General features: G+C 49.1%; 7 non-coding genes and 2 pseudogenes across 7 annotated transcripts; all 9 read right to left on the bottom strand.

The window, feature by feature from the left end:
• Nucleotides 1–2,913: 2,913 nt before the first annotated feature.
• Nucleotides 2,914–3,101, bottom strand: LOC142500232 (U2 spliceosomal RNA). Its single transcript, XR_012802863.1, has one exon. It is a non-coding gene; the product is annotated as a U2 spliceosomal RNA (small nuclear RNA).
• Nucleotides 3,102–6,609: 3,508 nt separating this feature from the next.
• Nucleotides 6,610–6,800, bottom strand: LOC142500549 (U2 spliceosomal RNA). The gene has a single exon (XR_012803096.1). It is a non-coding gene; the product is annotated as a U2 spliceosomal RNA (small nuclear RNA).
• An 823-nt stretch (nt 6,801–7,623) lies between these two features.
• On the bottom strand, nt 7,624–7,814 carry LOC142500548 (U2 spliceosomal RNA). The gene has a single exon (XR_012803095.1). It is a non-coding gene; the product is annotated as a U2 spliceosomal RNA (small nuclear RNA).
• An 823-nt stretch (nt 7,815–8,637) lies between these two features.
• LOC142500248 (U2 spliceosomal RNA) lies at nt 8,638–8,840 on the bottom strand (annotated as a pseudogene).
• A 3,572-nt stretch (nt 8,841–12,412) lies between these two features.
• Nucleotides 12,413–12,603, bottom strand: LOC142500547 (U2 spliceosomal RNA). The gene has a single exon (XR_012803094.1). It is a non-coding gene; the product is annotated as a U2 spliceosomal RNA (small nuclear RNA).
• An 823-nt stretch (nt 12,604–13,426) lies between these two features.
• LOC142500546 (U2 spliceosomal RNA) lies at nt 13,427–13,617 on the bottom strand. Its single transcript, XR_012803093.1, has one exon. It is a non-coding gene; the product is annotated as a U2 spliceosomal RNA (small nuclear RNA).
• Nucleotides 13,618–14,440: 823 nt separating this feature from the next.
• LOC142500544 (U2 spliceosomal RNA) lies at nt 14,441–14,631 on the bottom strand. Its single transcript, XR_012803092.1, has one exon. It is a non-coding gene; the product is annotated as a U2 spliceosomal RNA (small nuclear RNA).
• An 823-nt stretch (nt 14,632–15,454) lies between these two features.
• LOC142500809 (U2 spliceosomal RNA) lies at nt 15,455–15,627 on the bottom strand (annotated as a pseudogene).
• A 2,784-nt stretch (nt 15,628–18,411) lies between these two features.
• LOC142500543 (U2 spliceosomal RNA) lies at nt 18,412–18,602 on the bottom strand. Its single transcript, XR_012803091.1, has one exon. It is a non-coding gene; the product is annotated as a U2 spliceosomal RNA (small nuclear RNA).
• Between the last annotated feature and the right edge of the window lie 463 nt (nt 18,603–19,065).

The raw sequence follows: 19,065 nt of genomic DNA, 5'->3' as shown, positions 1-19,065 counted from the left end.
TCTGATAGCATACAGAGGTCAATCCTGGACTTTGCTGACCCTTTATCACTAAACCAGGTAAATCTTCTCTCACTTTTCCTCCCCCCCTTCCCACCCTCCACAAGGCGGAACTCCTGCATAATTTTCATCAAGAGCCTTCCTGTGGAATCCAGCTCCCCTTCTCCCTCCACCCCAACCCGGTCCCCTTTCGCAATTATACAATTAAAGTCACCTATTAACACCATAGGCTCTTTCCCTGGTAGAAACAACCTAAGTTTCTCAAACAATTCCAGCCTCTCCTTCCTCTTAGGCGGGGCATAAATATTTAGCAACCTAAACAAAAAATCATCCATTCTAACATTAACTAAAATTAACCGACCTGGTTCTATAGTAATAACTTTCCCAAAACACACCCTTGCATTTCTTGCCACCACCCCCACACCAGAATTTTTGTTGTCTGCACCCCCGGACCAAACTGCCGGGCCCCATTTCCAGTCCTTAGGTTTCAAAGGGTTCTCTAAACCGCATTCCTGAAGGCAAATAATGTCCGCCTCTTGCAGCCTTAGGTAATCGAAAATCGCCTCCCTCCTCGCAGCTGCTCTAATGCTGCGCACATTCAGAGAGAATAAACGAATCATCACAAACCGTTACCCCCCTTTTTTTTTTACAACCTCAGGACTCTGCCACTCTCCTCACCACCTCTACAGGCTCTGGGTTTGCCGGGCTAAAAGGGGCTTCTATAAAGCCTAAGTCCGAAGCAATTGAGAGAGTGTCCTCTATTATCTCCAGTCTCTGGCTCCCCAACTCAGAGATACTCTCGAAGGAGCCTATCTTCTGGGACGTTCCCACCAGGGAATCTTCGCTTTCGCTTACAGTCCATCCTTCCTGTACCAGACTTGGGCTACCAGGATCCTCGGGCTTTGTTTTTTGGGGACCCGCTTCCATTCCTTTATTGGACAGCTTACGCTTTCTCTTTGTCTGGGTCTCCATTGCTTCTACCTCAGGGTCACTCAATCCTGCTTCAATTCCTTGTAGCTCCACCCAGGCGTCCAACTCTTCAATGCCAGTTACTTCCGGGTTTTCAGGGTACTCCACTCCTTCCCCTTCTGCAACCATCTCCAGCTCTTCTTCTTTTGGAGGTTCCTCCTCCCGGGGCCCGCCCTGAGGGGTATCCCTCTCTACAGGGGGGGTCATCTCTTCCACCACTGGGGCTACAGCGGGGCTCCTCACCATCTGAGCATACGTGCGTTTAGGACACCTTCGTGACAAATGATCCGTCTCCCCGCATAGGTCACATTTCTTGGGTACCCCACACTGTGCTGCCCTATGGCCTTCTTCCCCACAGTTCCTGCAGCAGGGGCCTTCCGACCCACAGTTCTCTTGGGTGTGCCCAAATTTTTGACATTTTCGGCAGTACTCCGGCTGACCCAAAAAGTGGAGGTAACCCCGATTCCCTCCAATGCTGAAATTGGCCGGTGGATACAGAACCCCACTTGTGTTGCTATGATCTTCTTTGAACCTAACCCAAAAACGTCTCTTCCCATTATATATGCCATATGGATTATTCAGTTTAGTACACTTGCTCACTTGTGTGCAGTATCTCTGCAGAAACAGTCTTATATCATCTGAGTCTACATGAGGGTTAAACATATGAACAGTCACTGCAATCTCCTGCAACATATAGAGGGGAATTACCTTTATTCCTTGCATTGCTGCTTTTCCAGCTTCTTCTCTTGCTTTCTCTGTTAGCCGCAAACAAACCTCAGGGTGGTAAAAGGTAATATCGTATAACCCCGCTCTTTGGGAATCCTGAAGGCAAAAAATTGATTCGAGATCCACCTCCAACGTTTTCTCCAACACCTCCTTCACAATGTGCGAGAGACCCCACCTCCTCCGGGCAACTTCATCCAACTGCATACGAACTGTATTTTCCATGCGCGCTCCAGCCGCCATGATCTCTTCCTCCTTCGCTTAACGCGGCTTCCTAATAGCAGCAGGTGGCTTTAGTCCCCTAGGGGACGATGCCACAAGGCCAAGAAGCCGGGTCTCGCAAGCCTGCCCCTGACCCAGACACTTGATCTGAGCCAAAAGGCCGAGAAGCGATAACCAGAAATGGGCCCCCGCCTGAGCGCCGCCCGACGGCCAGGGGCGCTACGCTTTAGGGAGAAGGGCAGAGGGAGCCGCTGGCTGCCCGCTCGCCTCCTCCCCCAGCAGGCCTGCCTCCAGTCCCTCCGCTCCTCCCGACACAGCCCCGGGGAGTCTATGCAGCAGCGGCGGCGACGACGACGACGGATGCAAAAGCCAAAGACTTTCTATGGAGTAAAGAAAAGCAGCCGCACACACTGCTGGGGGGCCCGCATGGCCAGCAAACAGCCAAAAAGGCACATGCTTCCAGTTCTTTTTCCGGCACCAGGCTTCGTCTGCTTATTTGCATAGGAACCGCCCACTTTTTCTCTGCTAGCCGACTCGTCCGGGCTGCCATGAAACTCAGGCAGCAAGCATGCAAGCAGCCAGTGGCTGGGCTTTTCAGTTCAGGTCATTTCAGCCAGCCAGCCATTGTGACAAGAAGCCAGCAAGTCAAGGCATTTGCTGCTTGCTGCTTGCTGCTTGCTGCTTGCTGCTGCAGTGTTTGCTATGCAGGCTATTTGGATACAGCTTCAACAGGAGTTTCTTAGGCATCTGCTCGTTCGGACTGAATTAGGCTAGGCAGCAGGCGGCACTCCTGCTCCATGCGAGGAGGAGCTGAAAAGAAAAGAAAGTAAGAAGCCACGCAAAAGAGCAAACAAGACACAGCAAAAAGAAGGAGGCTTTATTTTGTCGTCATTTCATCTTCTTCTTTCTTTGCAAAAGAAAGAGCCAAAAATGCATGTTTGTTTTTTTTCTGTCAGACAGTCATTTGTTTCTATTTTTTGATACAAGCCAAATATCCCCAAAGGGAAGTGCACCGGTCCTGGAGGTACTGCAATACCAGGTCAATGCGTGGAGTGGACAGAGCAAGCTCTTCTTCCATCTCCCTGTTCTAAAAATCCATTTAATATATGGTCCCCAGATAGGGGACGTATCAGATATTAAACTGATAAGAACAGATTTTTTTTTTTTTTTTTTTTTTTTTCCAAAGTTTTTTATTCAAACATAAAGATAAAGTTTTACAATTTTTTCACTTTTTCGAAAAAAACAAAGAACAGTTTACATTTAGCATATATACACAATAATATTAATACAGAACATACCTATGTTTCATAATTTCACAAATATCTCTTTCTATTTCAGACACTTCAGACATATACAATAACCCCTTAGCATCCTATTTCCCTTCTAAACTTTCCAATACATTTATCTCTCTCTTTTTTTCCCGAGTACTAATTGAGGTTCCTGGTGCTATGCTTAACCCCATTTCTAGTGATTCTATAGATCTTTCTACCTTTTTCAGCGTTTCCCCCGGTTCTGTCTTATCCCAAACTCCTAAAAGTCTCTGAAGATGACCTCTATTTACTTCAAGTTGGCTTTCTTCCTCTTTTCTCTTTTTCTCCAACCACCAATCCTTTTTAGCCCTTTCCTTCGTTATATCTTCTTCTCCACTTGTTCTGCTTACTTTCCTCTGTACTTTCCCTTTTCCCTGCATTTGATCACTTCCCTGACTTTCTTGTGAGGCTGAACTATCACTCTCACTACCCTTCTGTTCCTTACTTCCCCTTTTGCTGGGGCCTGCTTCCGCACCTGCCTCAATTTCTGCTTTCTTTATACTCTCCTTTTGCCTACGTTTTAAGGTTTTCTTTTCTGAACCTCCAACCTCCATCTCTTCCTCTTGTACTGTACTCTTTGCCTCTTGACCTTTCCCCGCCTCTAAAACTCTCACCGCTTCTTCTATTGCTTCTAACCCTCTAAAACCCTCTTCCCCTTCCGTCCGGTGGGGGCAAAACTTATCCCCCAGATCTTCCTGAGAGCTTTCCATTGGGCTAACAACTTCTAAAGCCTCCATTACACCCTGCTCTGTTCCACATTTTAACACTCTTTTTTCCGCCACAAACAGCAAGGATCTATCCCAAAAAAAACCTCCAACTTTTTTAAACCCCAATTCTCCCGATGCCCCCTCTCTCTCACATCTCTCGTTTTCCCATTCTTCTTCCTCCACCCGCCATTCCTCTTTTACTCGGTCATAATCCTCTCTAGACATTCCCTTCCTTACCGCTATAATTTTGTCTAACTGTTCCCCAATCTTTTCATTACTTATCCCTTTTTTTGCCTTCCGCATGATTCTTATCCAAAAATCCCCGTCTCCTACTTCCTTCTGAAATTCCTCAAATTTTCCTTCTAAGGCTAAATCCATCTGTATTTGACTTATTTCTCTCTCAGCCACCTCCCTCTTCCTAGCTTCCTCCTCCAACATTGCTTCTCCCTCCAATCTGAATTCCTCCTCACTCAACCGCTTCACCTGATCCTCTCTCAGTTTCACATAATCTTCCATAGACATACCCGATCTTTTTTTCATGAAGTCATCTAATTCCCTCATTAACTCTTTCTTACTCATATCCTTTTTCCCCAAAGCCGCCACCCATAACTTAACATCCCCCACTTTCTTCTCAAACACGTTCATTTTTTCCTGTAGGGCTTCCTCCTCTTCCTGTACCTCTACTCTTTCTGCCCAATTCCCACTCTGAGAATCCAGCGTTCCCCTTTTTCCATCATGCAACAACCTAGGGGTTTCTGCCACCTCCACCCTTCCTCCCTCCTGTAGCTCCATTTCCTCCTCCTCTTTCTGCTCAACCCTTAGCATAAGGTTATCTAATTCAGATGCACTTTCCGCCCCACTGTCCCCTGCCGCTTGGGCATAAGTCTTTTTCTTGGAACACTGACGCGCCAAATGACCGCGTTCCCCACATAGGTCACACCTTTTTGGGACCTCACATTTCGCAGCCATATGCCCTTCTTTACCACAGTTCCGACAAAACACCCCAGTCTTTTCACATTCTTCTTGCGTATGGCCATACTGCAAACATCTCCGACAATATTTTGGCTGGCCTGGATAGGTTAAATAACCCCGATTACCTCCGATAGAAAAGCTCGACGGCGGGTAACTCAGTCCTCCTAGTTTCGATGGGTCTGGTTTAAAACGGACCCAATACCGTCTTTTCCCGTTAAAAATGCCACAGTCATTTTTCAACTCTACTCCTCCTTTCACCGAGGAGCAGTACTGTCTCAGGAACATCACAATGTCCATCTTCTCCACATACGGGTTAAACATGTGCACCGTCACTGGGCGTTCTTCCATCAAGAAGCTTGGAAAAAGCTTTATTCCTCTCATCTCAGGGTCATCTGCTCGCAGCTTTAGCTTCTCAAAACAATTGACACAGTCCATTTCCTGGTAAAAAGTCACATCAAAGAAACCCTGACGTGGGAAGTCCTGCAAGCACATCACGCTCCTGGCTTCCAAATCGGCCTTCTTCAATAGGATTTCCTCCACGATGTAACGAACTCCAATTCGTTCTCTCTCCTCCACCACGACCTCCATATGAATGGAATTCCTTAGATGGGATCTCGCCGCCATCCTCGCAAGTTTTGGTGCGGCACCCTTATAGCAGCAAGGGGCTTAAGCCATCAAAGGCGATGCCCCAAGGCCAAGGTGCCGGCCCTCCACTCTTCCTTGTCCGCTCCTGATCACTCCTCGTCGCTCGAGATGGCGTGCCCCCCCAAAAGCAGCAAGGATCTTAAGCCCCCAAAGGGGCGATGATCCAGGGCCAAGGGGTCACAGTCTCAGCAATCACCTCTCAGCCAGACACTTGGTCTTAGCCAAAAGGCCGAGAAGCGATAACCAGAAATGGGCCCCCGCCTGAGCGCCGCCCGACGGCCAGGGGCGCTACGCTTTAGGGAGAAGGGCAGAGGGAGCCGCTGGCTGCCCGCTCGCCTCCTCCCCCAGCAGGCCTGCCTCCAGTCCCTCCGCTCCTCCCGACACAGCCCCGGGGAGTCTATGCAGCAGCGGCGGCGACGACGACGACGGATGCAAAAGCCAAAGACTTTCTATGGAGTAAAGAAAAGCAGCCGCACACACTGCTGGGGGGCCCGCATGGCCAGCAAACAGCCAAAAAGGCACATGCTTCCAGTTCTTTTTCCGGCACCAGGCTTCGTCTGCTTATTTGCATAGGAACCGCCCACTTTTTCTCTGCTAGCCGACTCGTCCGGGCTGCCATGAAACTCAGGCAGCAAGCATGCAAGCAGCCAGTGGCTGGGCTTTTCAGTTCAGGTCATTTCAGCCAGCCAGCCATTGTGACAAGAAGCCAGCAAGTCAAGGCATTTGCTGCTTGCTGCTTGCTGCTTGCTGCTGCAGTGTTTGCTATGCAGGCTATTTGGATACAGCTTCAACAGGAGTTTCTTAGGCATCTGCTCGTTCGGACTGAATTAGGCTAGGCAGCAGGCGGCACTCCTGCTCCATGCGAGGAGGAGCTGAAAAGAAAAGAAAGTAAGAAGCCACGCAAAAGAGCAAACAAGACACAGCAAAAAGAAGGAGGCTTTATTTTGTCGTCATTTCATCTTCTTCTTTCTTTGCAAAAGAAAGAGCCAAAAATGCATGTTTGTTTTTTTTCTGTCAGACAGTCATTTGTTTCTATTTTTTGATACAAGCCAAATATCCCCAAAGGGAAGTGCACCGGTCCTGGAGGTACTGCAATACCAGGTCAATGCGTGGAGTGGACAGAGCAAGCTCTTCTTCCATCTCCCTGTTCTAAAAATCCATTTAATATATGGTCCCCAGATAGGGGACGTATCAGATATTAAACTGATAAGAACAGATACTACACTTGATCTTAGCCAAAAGGCCGAGAAGCGATAACCAGAAATGGGCCCCCGCCTGAGCGCCGCCCGACGGCCAGGGGCGCTACGCTTTAGGGAGAAGGGCAGAGGGAGCCGCTGGCTGCCCGCTCGCCTCCTCCCCCAGCAGGCCTGCCTCCAGTCCCTCCGCTCCTCCCGACACAGCCCCGGGGAGTCTATGCAGCAGCGGCGGCGACGACGACGACGGATGCAAAAGCCAAAGACTTTCTATGGAGTAAAGAAAAGCAGCCGCACACACTGCTGGGGGGCCCGCATGGCCAGCAAACAGCCAAAAAGGCACATGCTTCCAGTTCTTTTTCCGGCACCAGGCTTCGTCTGCTTATTTGCATAGGAACCGCCCACTTTTTCTCTGCTAGCCGACTCGTCCGGGCTGCCATGAAACTCAGGCAGCAAGCATGCAAGCAGCCAGTGGCTGGGCTTTTCAGTTCAGGTCATTTCAGCCAGCCAGCCATTGTGACAAGAAGCCAGCAAGTCAAGGCATTTGCTGCTTGCTGCTTGCTGCTTGCTGCTGCAGTGTTTGCTATGCAGGCTATTTGGATACAGCTTCAACAGGAGTTTCTTAGGCATCTGCTCGTTCGGACTGAATTAGGCTAGGCAGCAGGCGGCACTCCTGCTCCATGCGAGGAGGAGCTGAAAAGAAAAGAAAGTAAGAAGCCACGCAAAAGAGCAAACAAGACACAGCAAAAAGAAGGAGGCTTTATTTTGTCGTCATTTCATCTTCTTCTTTCTTTGCAAAAGAAAGAGCCAAAAATGCATGTTTGTTTTTTTTCTGTCAGACAGTCATTTGTTTCTATTTTTTGATACAAGCCAAATATCCCCAAAGGGAAGTGCACCGGTCCTGGAGGTACTGCAATACCAGGTCAATGCGTGGAGTGGACAGAGCAAGCTCTTCTTCCATCTCCCTGTTCTAAAAATCCATTTAATATATGGTCCCCAGATAGGGGACGTATCAGATATTAAACTGATAAGAACAGATACTACACTTGATCTTAGCCAAAAGGCCGAGAAGCGATAACCAGAAATGGGCCCCCGCCTGAGCGCCGCCCGACGGCCAGGGGCGCTACGCTTTAGGGAGAAGGGCAGAGGGAGCCGCTGGCTGCCCGCTCGCCTCCTCCCCCAGCAGGCCTGCCTCCAGTCCCTCCGCTCCTCCCGACACAGCCCCGGGGAGTCTATGCAGCAGCGGCGGCGACGACGACGACGGATGCAAAAGCCAAAGACTTTCTATGGAGTAAAGAAAAGCAGCCGCACACACTGCTGGGGGGCCCGCATGGCCAGCAAACAGCCAAAAAGGCACATGCTTCCAGTTCTTTTTCCGGCACCAGGCTTCGTCTGCTTATTTGCATAGGAACCGCCCACTTTTTCTCTGCTAGCCGACTCGTCCGGGCTGCCATGAAACTCAGGCAGCAAGCATGCAAGCAGCCAGTGGCTGGGCTTTTCAGTTCAGGTCATTTCAGCCAGCCAGCCATTGTGACAAGAAGCCAGCAAGTCAAGGCATTTGCTGCTTGCTGCTTGCTGCTTGCTGCTGCAGTGTTTGCTATGCAGGCTATTTGGATACAGCTTCAACAGGAGTTTCTTAGGCATCTGCTCGTTCGGACTGAATTAGGCTAGGCAGCAGGCGGCACTCCTGCTCCATGCGAGGAGGAGCTGAAAAGAAAAGAAAGTAAGAAGCCACGCAAAAGAGCAAACAAGACACAGCAAAAAGAAGGAGGCTTTATTTTGTCGTCATTTCATCTTCTTCTTTCTTTGCAAAAGAAAGAGCCAAAAATGCATGTTTGTTTTTTTTCTGTCAGACAGTCATTTGTTTCTATTTTTTGATACAAGCCAAATATCCCCAAAGGGAAGTGCACCGGTCCTGGAGGTACTGCAATACCAGGTCAATGCGTGGAGTGGACAGAGCAAGCTCTTCTTCCATCTCCCTGTTCTAAAAATCCATTTAATATATGGTCCCCAGATAGGGGACGTATCAGATATTAAACTGATAAGAACAGATTTTTTTTTTTTTTTTTTTTTGTTTTATTTGTGTTTATTAACACAGAGATAAATTTAACAACATTTAAATGTTTTTTTTTTTCAAACTTCAATACAAATAATACATTTTATACCAGCAAACAATTTGACACTTTCCGAAAATACCTTCATAATTCCTACTACAAAAATTATCTTGGTTACTTTACCAAACCCTTCACACTTTACAAACACAAGATTTACATACCCATCAGATAAGAAAACTTTTCAACAAATAATACGTTTTACAAAGCCCAACCACATTATTCATTACAACAAAACTCTATTGCAACCCTTTGCTAACATTCTTCATCAACATTTTCAATTTAATTTTTCCACCAATCAGACATACATTGCATACTTACACCCGCCTTTTACTTTTCTCATTACTTGCTATTTGTCTCTCTAACATCTTCCTATATCTTTCCTTTTCTGTCTCAAAATCCTTTGGCGCCATCTTTTCCTTCTTAGATAGCATCTTCTCTATGTCACTTATTTTTTGGTCTATCCCCCCATGAGGGTTTGCCTGCTGTATCATCTTATACCATACTTTTGCCTCTCCTATTTTCTCCTCAAACTCCTTTAATTTCTTGTCTAAATATTCCTGTTTTTTTTCCATATCCCAGCTTACTTTGAACACAGAGTCCCTTTCTTCCTTTTTACTTGGGCGTCCCTTATCCTTTTCTTGCCCCCCACTTCCTTCACTTTCTGATCTCTCTGCCATTGAGGCTGCTCCTCCTTCACTTTCACTCCTACTTGTCCCTCCCACTTTCCGTTTTGGCATACTTGTTGTCTCCCCCGTTTTTCCCTCTTCATTTAGGTGTCCCTTAACCTTCTTTTGCTCTCCACTTCTTTCACTTTCGGATGAGGAGATCTCTCCCCAATCACTGCCGCTACTCCCCGCCCTTGTAGGTGTTATTCCCTGAGTTTGTGTTTCCACAACACCCGGGTATCCCTTAAACTCACTCTCCTTTTTCTCCCTTTCGTCTTGTATAATACTTTCCGGGGTCTCCTCCACCACTGTCACCTCTGTCCGGCTTACCAGGGTCACCTTATGGGACCTTCCCAGACCTTTTACTTCCTCTTCCTCACTACTATCCTCCTCCTCACTAATATCCTCCAGTTCTCCAAAAAGCTCCCTTTCCTCCTCTCTTTCCTTGAGGACTGCTCTGCCTTCTTTCACCTCCACCAAATGTATATTCTCTTTTCTCATTTCCTCATATTCCTCTTTTGTAATGTTTTTCCTTTGGTGCATTACTTCATCTAATCTTTTTATAATTTGCTGATCTGTACTTCCTTCATGTTGCTTCCTAAAAATCGCTACCCAGAACTCTACCTCCCCTACTGCGCGGTGAAACTCCCCCATTTTCTCCTCTAAAGCACTCCTTCTTGGTGCTTCCCCTAACTGACCCCTCTCTGTCTTTACTACCCTCTCTACTTTCTCCCTAGGCCCCTCTCTATTCTCCTCCCCTTGGTCCTCCTTCGCTTCTCTGCTACCTACTTCCTGTTTACTTTTACGTTTTTGGAGCTTCTTTTCCCCTACTGTGACCTCCATTCCCTCCTCCTGTTCTTCACAAGACTTCCCCTCCCCCCCCTGTGCGTCTTGAGCTTCCATGCTTTCATCCCAACTTGGGGCAGACACAACCACAGTCTCTGTTTCTTCTCCCCCTATCCCTTTCTGCAATAATGCCCTTTCCCCCTCCTGCAACACTACTTCAGGCTTCTGCGCGAAGGTCTCCAAAAAAACATCCTCCTCCTTTTTTTTTCTCAGTACCTCCCTCTCCCGCTCAGCCAAGGCTGCTTCCAATCCCTCCCCTTGCATTTCCCCTATTCTCTTCTGTATCCTACCATTAAACACTAAATCATCTGCTTCCTCTGCACCAAAACCCATTTTGGCTGCTCGCGCATAGCTTTTCTTTGAACACTGCCGCGCGAGATGTCCAATGTCCCCACACAAATCGCATTTTTTGGGAATATCACAATCTGCAGCCCAATGTCCTTCTTTTCCACAGTTCCTGCAGATTCTCCCAGTTTTCTCACAAAAATCTCTTGTATGTCCATACTGGTAGCAGTTCCTACAATATGTAGGTTGGCCATAATAGTTCAAAAAACCCCGGTTCCCACCAATGCTAAAAGCTGAGGGCGGATGAGCCACCCCTCCCACACCGCCAGGGTCTGGTCTGAGCCGGATCCAAAACCTCCTCTTTCCATTGTACATCCCGTACGCGTTCTTTACTTCTACACCACCTTTGACACTTGTGCTGTATCGCTTCAAGAACATCACCACGTCTTCTATTGGCACAAACGGGTTGTACATATGTACCGTCACCATCTTCTCATCCATCTGGAAACTCGGAATGACTTTCACTCCTTGCATGCTCGGGTCCGTCATCATTTCCTTCACTTTCTCGAAGACATCCAGGCAATCTCCTCCCATACGGAACGTCACATCAAAGATGCCCTGGCGCTGGAAGTCCTGCAGGCAAAACACTTTCCCAGTGTCCACTCCGACTCTCCGCAGCACGTCCTCGACCACGAACTTCAGCCCAACACGGTCTCTTTCCTCTGCATCAATCAGGAACCGGATCGTGTCCTTAAGATGCGCGCCTGTCGCCATCTTTCTTCGATCGCCTTCCTAGCAAGCTCAGGATAGCGTGCCCCCCCAAAAGCAGCAAGTGGCTTAAGACTCCCGAAGGAGCCGATGCCACAGGGCCAAGGGTGCACAGTCCCAGCTAAGCCCCTGACTCAGACACAATGATCTGAGCCAAAAGGCCGAGAAGCGATAACCAGAAATGGGCCCCCGCCTGAGCGCCGCCCGACGGCCAGGGGCGCTACGCTTTAGGGAGAAGGGCAGAGGGAGCCGCTGGCTGCCCGCTCGCCTCCTCCCCCAGCAGGCCTGCCTCCAGTCCCTCCGCTCCTCCCGACACAGCCCCGGGGAGTCTATGCAGCAGCGGCGGCGACGACGACGACGGATGCAAAAGCCAAAGACTTTCTATGGAGTAAAGAAAAGCAGCCGCACACACTGCTGGGGGGCCCGCATGGCCAGCAAACAGCCAAAAAGGCACATGCTTCCAGTTCTTTTTCCGGCACCAGGCTTCGTCTGCTTATTTGCATAGGAACCGCCCACTTTTTCTCTGCTAGCCGACTCGTCCGGGCTGCCATGAAACTCAGGCAGCAAGCATGCAAGCAGCCAGTGGCTGGGCTTTTCAGTTCAGGTCATTTCAGCCAGCCAGCCATTGTGACAAGAAGCCAGCAAGTCAAGGCATTTGCTGCTTGCTGCTTGCTGCTTGCTGCTGCAGTGTTTGCTATGCAGGCTATTTGGATACAGCTTCAACAGGAGTTTCTTAGGCATCTGCTCGTTCGGACTGAATTAGGCTAGGCAGCAGGCGGCACTCCTGCTCCATGCGAGGAGGAGCTGAAAAGAAAAGAAAGTAAGAAGCCACGCAAAAGAGCAAACAAGACACAGCAAAAAGAAGGAGGCTTTATTTTGTCGTCATTTCATCTTCTTCTTTCTTTGCAAAAGAAAGAGCCAAAAATGCATGTTTGTTTTTTTTCTGTCAGACAGTCATTTGTTTCTATTTTTTGATACAAGCCAAATATCCCCAAAGGGAAGTGCACCGGTCCTGGAGGTACTGCAATACCAGGTCAATGCGTGGAGTGGACAGAGCAAGCTCTTCTTCCATCTCCCTGTTCTAAAAATCCATTTAATATATGGTCCCCAGATAGGGGACGTATCAGATATTAAACTGATAAGAACAGATACTACACTTGATCTTAGCCAAAAGGCCGAGAAGCGATAACCAGAAATGGGCCCCCGCCTGAGCGCCGCCCGACGGCCAGGGGCGCTACGCTTTAGGGAGAAGGGCAGAGGGAGCCGCTGGCTGCCCGCTCGCCTCCTCCCCCAGCAGGCCTGCCTCCAGTCCCTCCGCTCCTCCCGACACAGCCCCGGGGAGTCTATGCAGCAGCGGCGGCGACGACGACGACGGATGCAAAAGCCAAAGACTTTCTATGGAGTAAAGAAAAGCAGCCGCACACACTGCTGGGGGGCCCGCATGGCCAGCAAACAGCCAAAAAGGCACATGCTTCCAGTTCTTTTTCCGGCACCAGGCTTCGTCTGCTTATTTGCATAGGAACCGCCCACTTTTTCTCTGCTAGCCGACTCGTCCGGGCTGCCATGAAACTCAGGCAGCAAGCATGCAAGCAGCCAGTGGCTGGGCTTTTCAGTTCAGGTCATTTCAGCCAGCCAGCCATTGTGACAAGAAGCCAGCAAGTCAAGGCATTTGCTGCTTGCTGCTTGCTGCTTGCTGCTGCAGTGTTTGCTATGCAGGCTATTTGGATACAGCTTCAACAGGAGTTTCTTAGGCATCTGCTCGTTCGGACTGAATTAGGCTAGGCAGCAGGCGGCACTCCTGCTCCATGCGAGGAGGAGCTGAAAAGAAAAGAAAGTAAGAAGCCACGCAAAAGAGCAAACAAGACACAGCAAAAAGAAGGAGGCTTTATTTTGTCGTCATTTCATCTTCTTCTTTCTTTGCAAAAGAAAGAGCCAAAAATGCATGTTTGTTTTTTTTCTGTCAGACAGTCATTTGTTTCTATTTTTTGATACAAGCCAAATATCCCCAAAGGGAAGTGCACCGGTCCTGGAGGTACTGCAATACCAGGTCAATGCGTGGAGTGGACAGAGCAAGCTCTTCTTCCATCTCCCTGTTCTAAAAATCCATTTAATATATGGTCCCCAGATAGGGGACGTATCAGATATTAAACTGATAAGAACAGATACTACACTTGATCTTAGCCAAAAGGCCGAGAAGCGATAACCAGAAATGGGCCCCCGCCTGAGCGCCGCCCGACGGCCAGGGGCGCTACGCTTTAGGGAGAAGGGCAGAGGGAGCCGCTGGCTGCCCGCTCGCCTCCTCCCCCAGCAGGCCTGCCTCCAGTCCCTCCGCTCCTCCCGACACAGCCCCGGGGAGTCTATGCAGCAGCGGCGGCGACGACGACGACGGATGCAAAAGCCAAAGACTTTCTATGGAGTAAAGAAAAGCAGCCGCACACACTGCTGGGGGGCCCGCATGGCCAGCAAACAGCCAAAAAGGCACATGCTTCCAGTTCTTTTTCCGGCACCAGGCTTCGTCTGCTTATTTGCATAGGAACCGCCCACTTTTTCTCTGCTAGCCGACTCGTCCGGGCTGCCATGAAACTCAGGCAGCAAGCATGCAAGCAGCCAGTGGCTGGGCTTTTCAGTTCAGGTCATTTCAGCCAGCCAGCCATTGTGACAAGAAGCCAGCAAGTCAAGGCATTTGCTGCTTGCTGCTTGCTGCTTGCTGCTGCAGTGTTTGCTATGCAGGCTATTTGGATACAGCTTCAACAGGAGTTTCTTAGGCATCTGCTCGTTCGGACTGAATTAGGCTAGGCAGCAGGCGGCACTCCTGCTCCATGCGAGGAGGAGCTGAAAAGAAAAGAAAGTAAGAAGCCACGCAAAAGAGCAAACAAGACACAGCAAAAAGAAGGAGGCTTTATTTTGTCGTCATTTCATCTTCTTCTTTCTTTGCAAAAGAAAGAGCCAAAAATGCATGTTTGTTTTTTTTCTGTCAGACAGTCATTTGTTTCTATTTTTTGATACAAGCCAAATATCCCCAAAGGGAAGTGCACCGGTCCTGGAGGTACTGCAATACCAGGTCAATGCGTGGAGTGGACAGAGCAAGCTCTTCTTCCATCTCCCTGTTCTAAAAATCCATTTAATATATGGTCCCCAGATAGGGGACGTATCAGATATTAAACTGATAAGAACAGATACTACACTTGATCTTAGCCAAAAGGCCGAGAAGCGATAACCAGAAATGGGCCCCCGCCTGAGCGCCGCCCGACGGCCAGGGGCGCTACGCTTTAGGGAGAAGGGCAGAGGGAGCCGCTGGCTGCCCGCTCGCCTCCTCCCCCAGCAGGCCTGCCTCCAGTCCCTCCGCTCCTCCCGACACAGCCCCGGGGAGTCTATGCAGCAGCGGCGGCGACGACGACGACGGATGCAAAAGCCAAAGACTTTCTATGGAGTAAAGAAAAGCAGCCGCACACACTGCTGGGGGGCCCGCATGGCCAGCAAACAGCCAAAAAGGCACATGCTTCCAGTTCTTTTTCCGGCACCAGGCTTCGTCTGCTTATTTGCATAGGAACCGCCCACTTTTTCTCTGCTAGCCGACTCGTCCGGGCTGCCATGAAACTCAGGCAGCAAGCATGCAAGCAGCCAGTGGCTGGGCTTTTCAGTTCAGGTCATTTCAGCCAGCCAGCCATTGTGACAAGAAGCCAGCAAGTCAAGGCATTTGCTGCTTGCTGCTTGCTGCTTGCTGCTGCAGTGTTTGCTATGCAGGCTATTTGGATACAGCTTCAACAGGAGTTTCTTAGGCATCTGCTCGTTCGGACTGAATTAGGCTAGGCAGCAGGCGGCACTCCTGCTCCATGCGAGGAGGAGCTGAAAAGAAAAGAAAGTAAGAAGCCACGCAAAAGAGCAAACAAGACACAGCAAAAAGAAGGAGGCTTTATTTTGTCGTCATTTCATCTTCTTCTTTCTTTGCAAAAGAAAGAGCCAAAAATGCATGTTTGTTTTTTTTCTGTCAGACAGTCATTTGTTTCTATTTTTTGATACAAGCCAAATATCCCCAAAGGGAAGTGCACCGGTCCTGGAGGTACTGCAATACCAGGTCAATGCGTGGAGTGGACAGAGCAAGCTCTTCTTCCATCTCCCTGTTCTAAAAATCCATTTAATATATGGTCCCCAGATAGGGGACGTATCAGATATTAAACTGATAAGAACAGATTTTTTTGTTTTAAAGTTGTTTATTTGTGCATAATTTATTTTACAACATTCAAAACTTTTCAAAACATATATAATATTTTGGAATATATATATCTCTTCTAAAATAGAAAACATATCAAACGTAAACTCTATCATTTTATGTTCTAAACCATTCAATTTTAAACATTTCTATACATCTCTTCTTTTCCGAGTACTCAAAGAGGTCCCTGGTTTCATTTTTAAACCTGCTTCAAGTGAAATTATATTTCTCTCTATCATTTCTAATCTTGTTTTCTCTTCTGTATCATCCCAAACTAGTAAAAGTCTTTGGAGTTCTATTCTGTTGTTTATCTCCTGTTCTTTCTCTCTTGCTTTCTTCTTTTCCAAAAAAAATCTTTCCCTTTCAGCTGTTTCCTTAGCTGTATCTTCTTCTCCACTCGTTCTGCTTACTTTCCTCTGTACTTTCCCTTTCCCCTGCATTTGATCACTTCCCTGACTTTTTTGTGAGGATGAACTATCACTCTCACTACCCTTCTGTTCCATACTTCCCCTTTTGCTGGGGCCTGCTTCCGTACCTGCCTCAATTTCTGCTTTCTTTTTACTCTCCTTTTGCCTGCGTTTTAAGGCTTTCTTTTCTGAACCTCCGACCTCCATCTCTTCCTCCTGTATTGTACTCTTTACCTCTTGTCCTTTCCCCGTCTCTAAAACTCTCACAGCTTCTTGTATTGCCTCTAAACCTCTGTATCCCTCTTCCCCTTCTGTCCAGTGGGGACAAAACTTATCCCCCAAATCTTCTTGAGAGCTTTCCATTGGACTAACAACTTCTAGAGCCTCATACACTTCAATTTTCCCTTCCAAGCTTTGACTTTGCTCACCCTCCACCCTCTCTGATTCTTTCCTTTCCATTGAGCCCTGTACCCCCTGCCTTTGAGAAGGAAGGTCTGTTTGCATAAACTCTGGGGTTTCTCCCACCTCAATCACCTCTTCCTTTTTATGCTGGGTCTCCCCCTCACCGCTTAGCTCAAACTCTTGCACAATTTCACATGTTTTTGCCGGCGCCCCCCCTCCTTCACCAAAGTCTTTTACAGTCTCTCGAGCCTCCTCTTCTCTGCTGGCTCTTGCCATATGGGCGTAAGTTCTTTTCGGACATTGCCGAGCCAAATGCCCCCTCACACCACAAATATCGCATTTCTTAGGCACCGTACACATGGCGGCGCCATGCCCCTCCTCCCCACAATTCCGGCACACCATTTCTTTCTTCTCACACCTTTCTTTGGTATGCCCAAATAAATGGCACTTCCTGCAAAACAGGGGTTGTCCAGGATAGTTCAAAAAACCCCTGTTGCCACCAATGCTGAAACTGGCTGGGGGGTGCATCACTCCCCCTATACGTCCCGGATCCTCTTTAAAATGAACCAGGAAACGTCTTTTGCCATTAAAAGTTCCGTAGAAATTCTTCACTTCCTCACCCCCTTTAACCGTCGTGCAGTATCTCTTCAGAAAATCCGCGATGTCCTCCTTCTGCACAAAGGGGTTGAACATATGGACCGTGACTGGCCTCTCTCCCAGCGTAAAACAAGGAATCACTTTGATCCCCACCATTGCTGAATGTTTTTCCTTCTCTCTGCTCCTTTCATAAGCGTTCCAGCAATCGGCTTCTGATCTGAACGTCACATCAAAGATCCCTTGGTTCGGGAAATCCTGCAGGCAGTACACGTCTCTGATGTCCATCTTCCATAAATCCGTCACCACCATCTCCACGATGTACTTCAGGCGAACTCGGTCTCGCACGGCCTCCTCGACTAGGAGCCGGATCGTATTCTTTACAGCCATCCATGCTGCCATCGTCCTTCTTTGGTCAGCTCTGGTGCGGCACCCCTATAGCAGCATGCAGCTTTAGCTCTTTCGAGCGATGCTGCAAGGCCGAGGTGCCGGACCGTCGCCTTCCCGTTGGACCTCCTGACCCAGACACTTGATCTGAGCCAAAAGGCCGAGAAGCGATAACCAGAAATGGGCCCCCGCCTGAGCGCCGCCCGACGGCCAGGGGCGCTACGCTTTAGGGAGAAGGGCAGAGGGAGCCGCTGGCTGCCCGCTCGCCTCCTCCCCCAGCAGGCCTGCCTCCAGTCCCTCCGCTCCTCCCGACACAGCCCCGGGGAGTCTATGCAGCAGCGGCGGCGACGACGACGACGGATGCAAAAGCCAAAGACTTTCTATGGAGTAAAGAAAAGCAGCCGCACACACTGCTGGGGGGCCCGCATGGCCAGCAAACAGCCAAAAAGGCACATGCTTCCAGTTCTTTTTCCGGCACCAGGCTTCGTCTGCTTATTTGCATAGGAACCGCCCACTTTTTCTCTGCTAGCCGACTCGTCCGGGCTGCCATGAAACTCAGGCAGCAAGCATGCAAGCAGCCAGTGGCTGGGCTTTTCAGTTCAGGTCATTTCAGCCAGCCAGCCATTGTGACAAGAAGCCAGCAAGTCAAGGCATTTGCTGCTTGCTGCTTGCTGCTTGCTGCTGCAGTGTTTGCTATGCAGGCTATTTGGATACAGCTTCAACAGGAGTTTCTTAGGCATCTGCTCGTTCGGACTGAATTAGGCTAGGCAGCAGGCGGCACTCCTGCTCCATGCGAGGAGGAGCTGAAAAGAAAAGAAAGTAAGAAGCCACGCAAAAGAGCAAACAAGACACAGCAAAAAGAAGGAGGCTTTATTTTGTCGTCATTTCATCTTCTTCTTTCTTTGCAAAAGAAAGAGCCAAAAATGCATGTTTGTTTTTTTTCTGTCAGACAGTCATTTGTTTCTATTTTTTGATACAAGCCAAATATCCCCAAAGGGAAGTGCACCGGTCCTGGAGGTACTGCAATACCAGGTCAATGCGTGGAGTGGACAGAGCAAGCTCTTCTTCCATCTCCCTGTTCTAAAAATCCATTTAATATATGGTCCCCAGATAGGGGACGTATCAGATATTAAACTGATAAGAACAGATACTACACTTGATCTTAGCCAAAAGGCCGAGAAGCGATAACCAGAAATGGGCCCCCGCCTGAGCGCCGCCCGACGGCCAGGGGCGCTACGCTTTAGGGAGAAGGGCAGAGGGAGCCGCTGGCTGCCCGCTCGCCTCCTCCCCCAGCAGGCCTGCCTCCAGTCCCTCCGCTCCTCCCGACACAGCCCCGGGGAGTCTATGCAGCAGCGGCGGCGACGACGACGACGGATGCAAAAGCCAAAGACTTTCTATGGAGTAAAGAAAAGCAGCCGCACACACTGCTGGGGGGCCCGCATGGCCAGCAAACAGCCAAAAAGGCACATGCTTCCAGTTCTTTTTCCGGCACCAGGCTTCGTCTGCTTATTTGCATAGGAACCGCCCACTTTTTCTCTGCTAGCCGACTCGTCCGGGCTGCCATGAAACTCAGGCAGCAAGCATGCAAGCAGCCAGTGGCTGGGCTTTTCAGTTCAGGTCATTTCAGCCAGCCAGCCATTGTGACAAGA

This window comes from Ascaphus truei, chromosome 7, assembly GCF_040206685.1.
Source record: "Ascaphus truei isolate aAscTru1 chromosome 7, aAscTru1.hap1, whole genome shotgun sequence".
In the NCBI taxonomy this organism is placed as follows: domain Eukaryota; kingdom Metazoa; phylum Chordata; class Amphibia; order Anura; family Ascaphidae; genus Ascaphus; species Ascaphus truei.
Note: the sequence above shows the minus strand (reverse complement) of the source record. Positions and strands in the feature narration are given on the sequence as shown.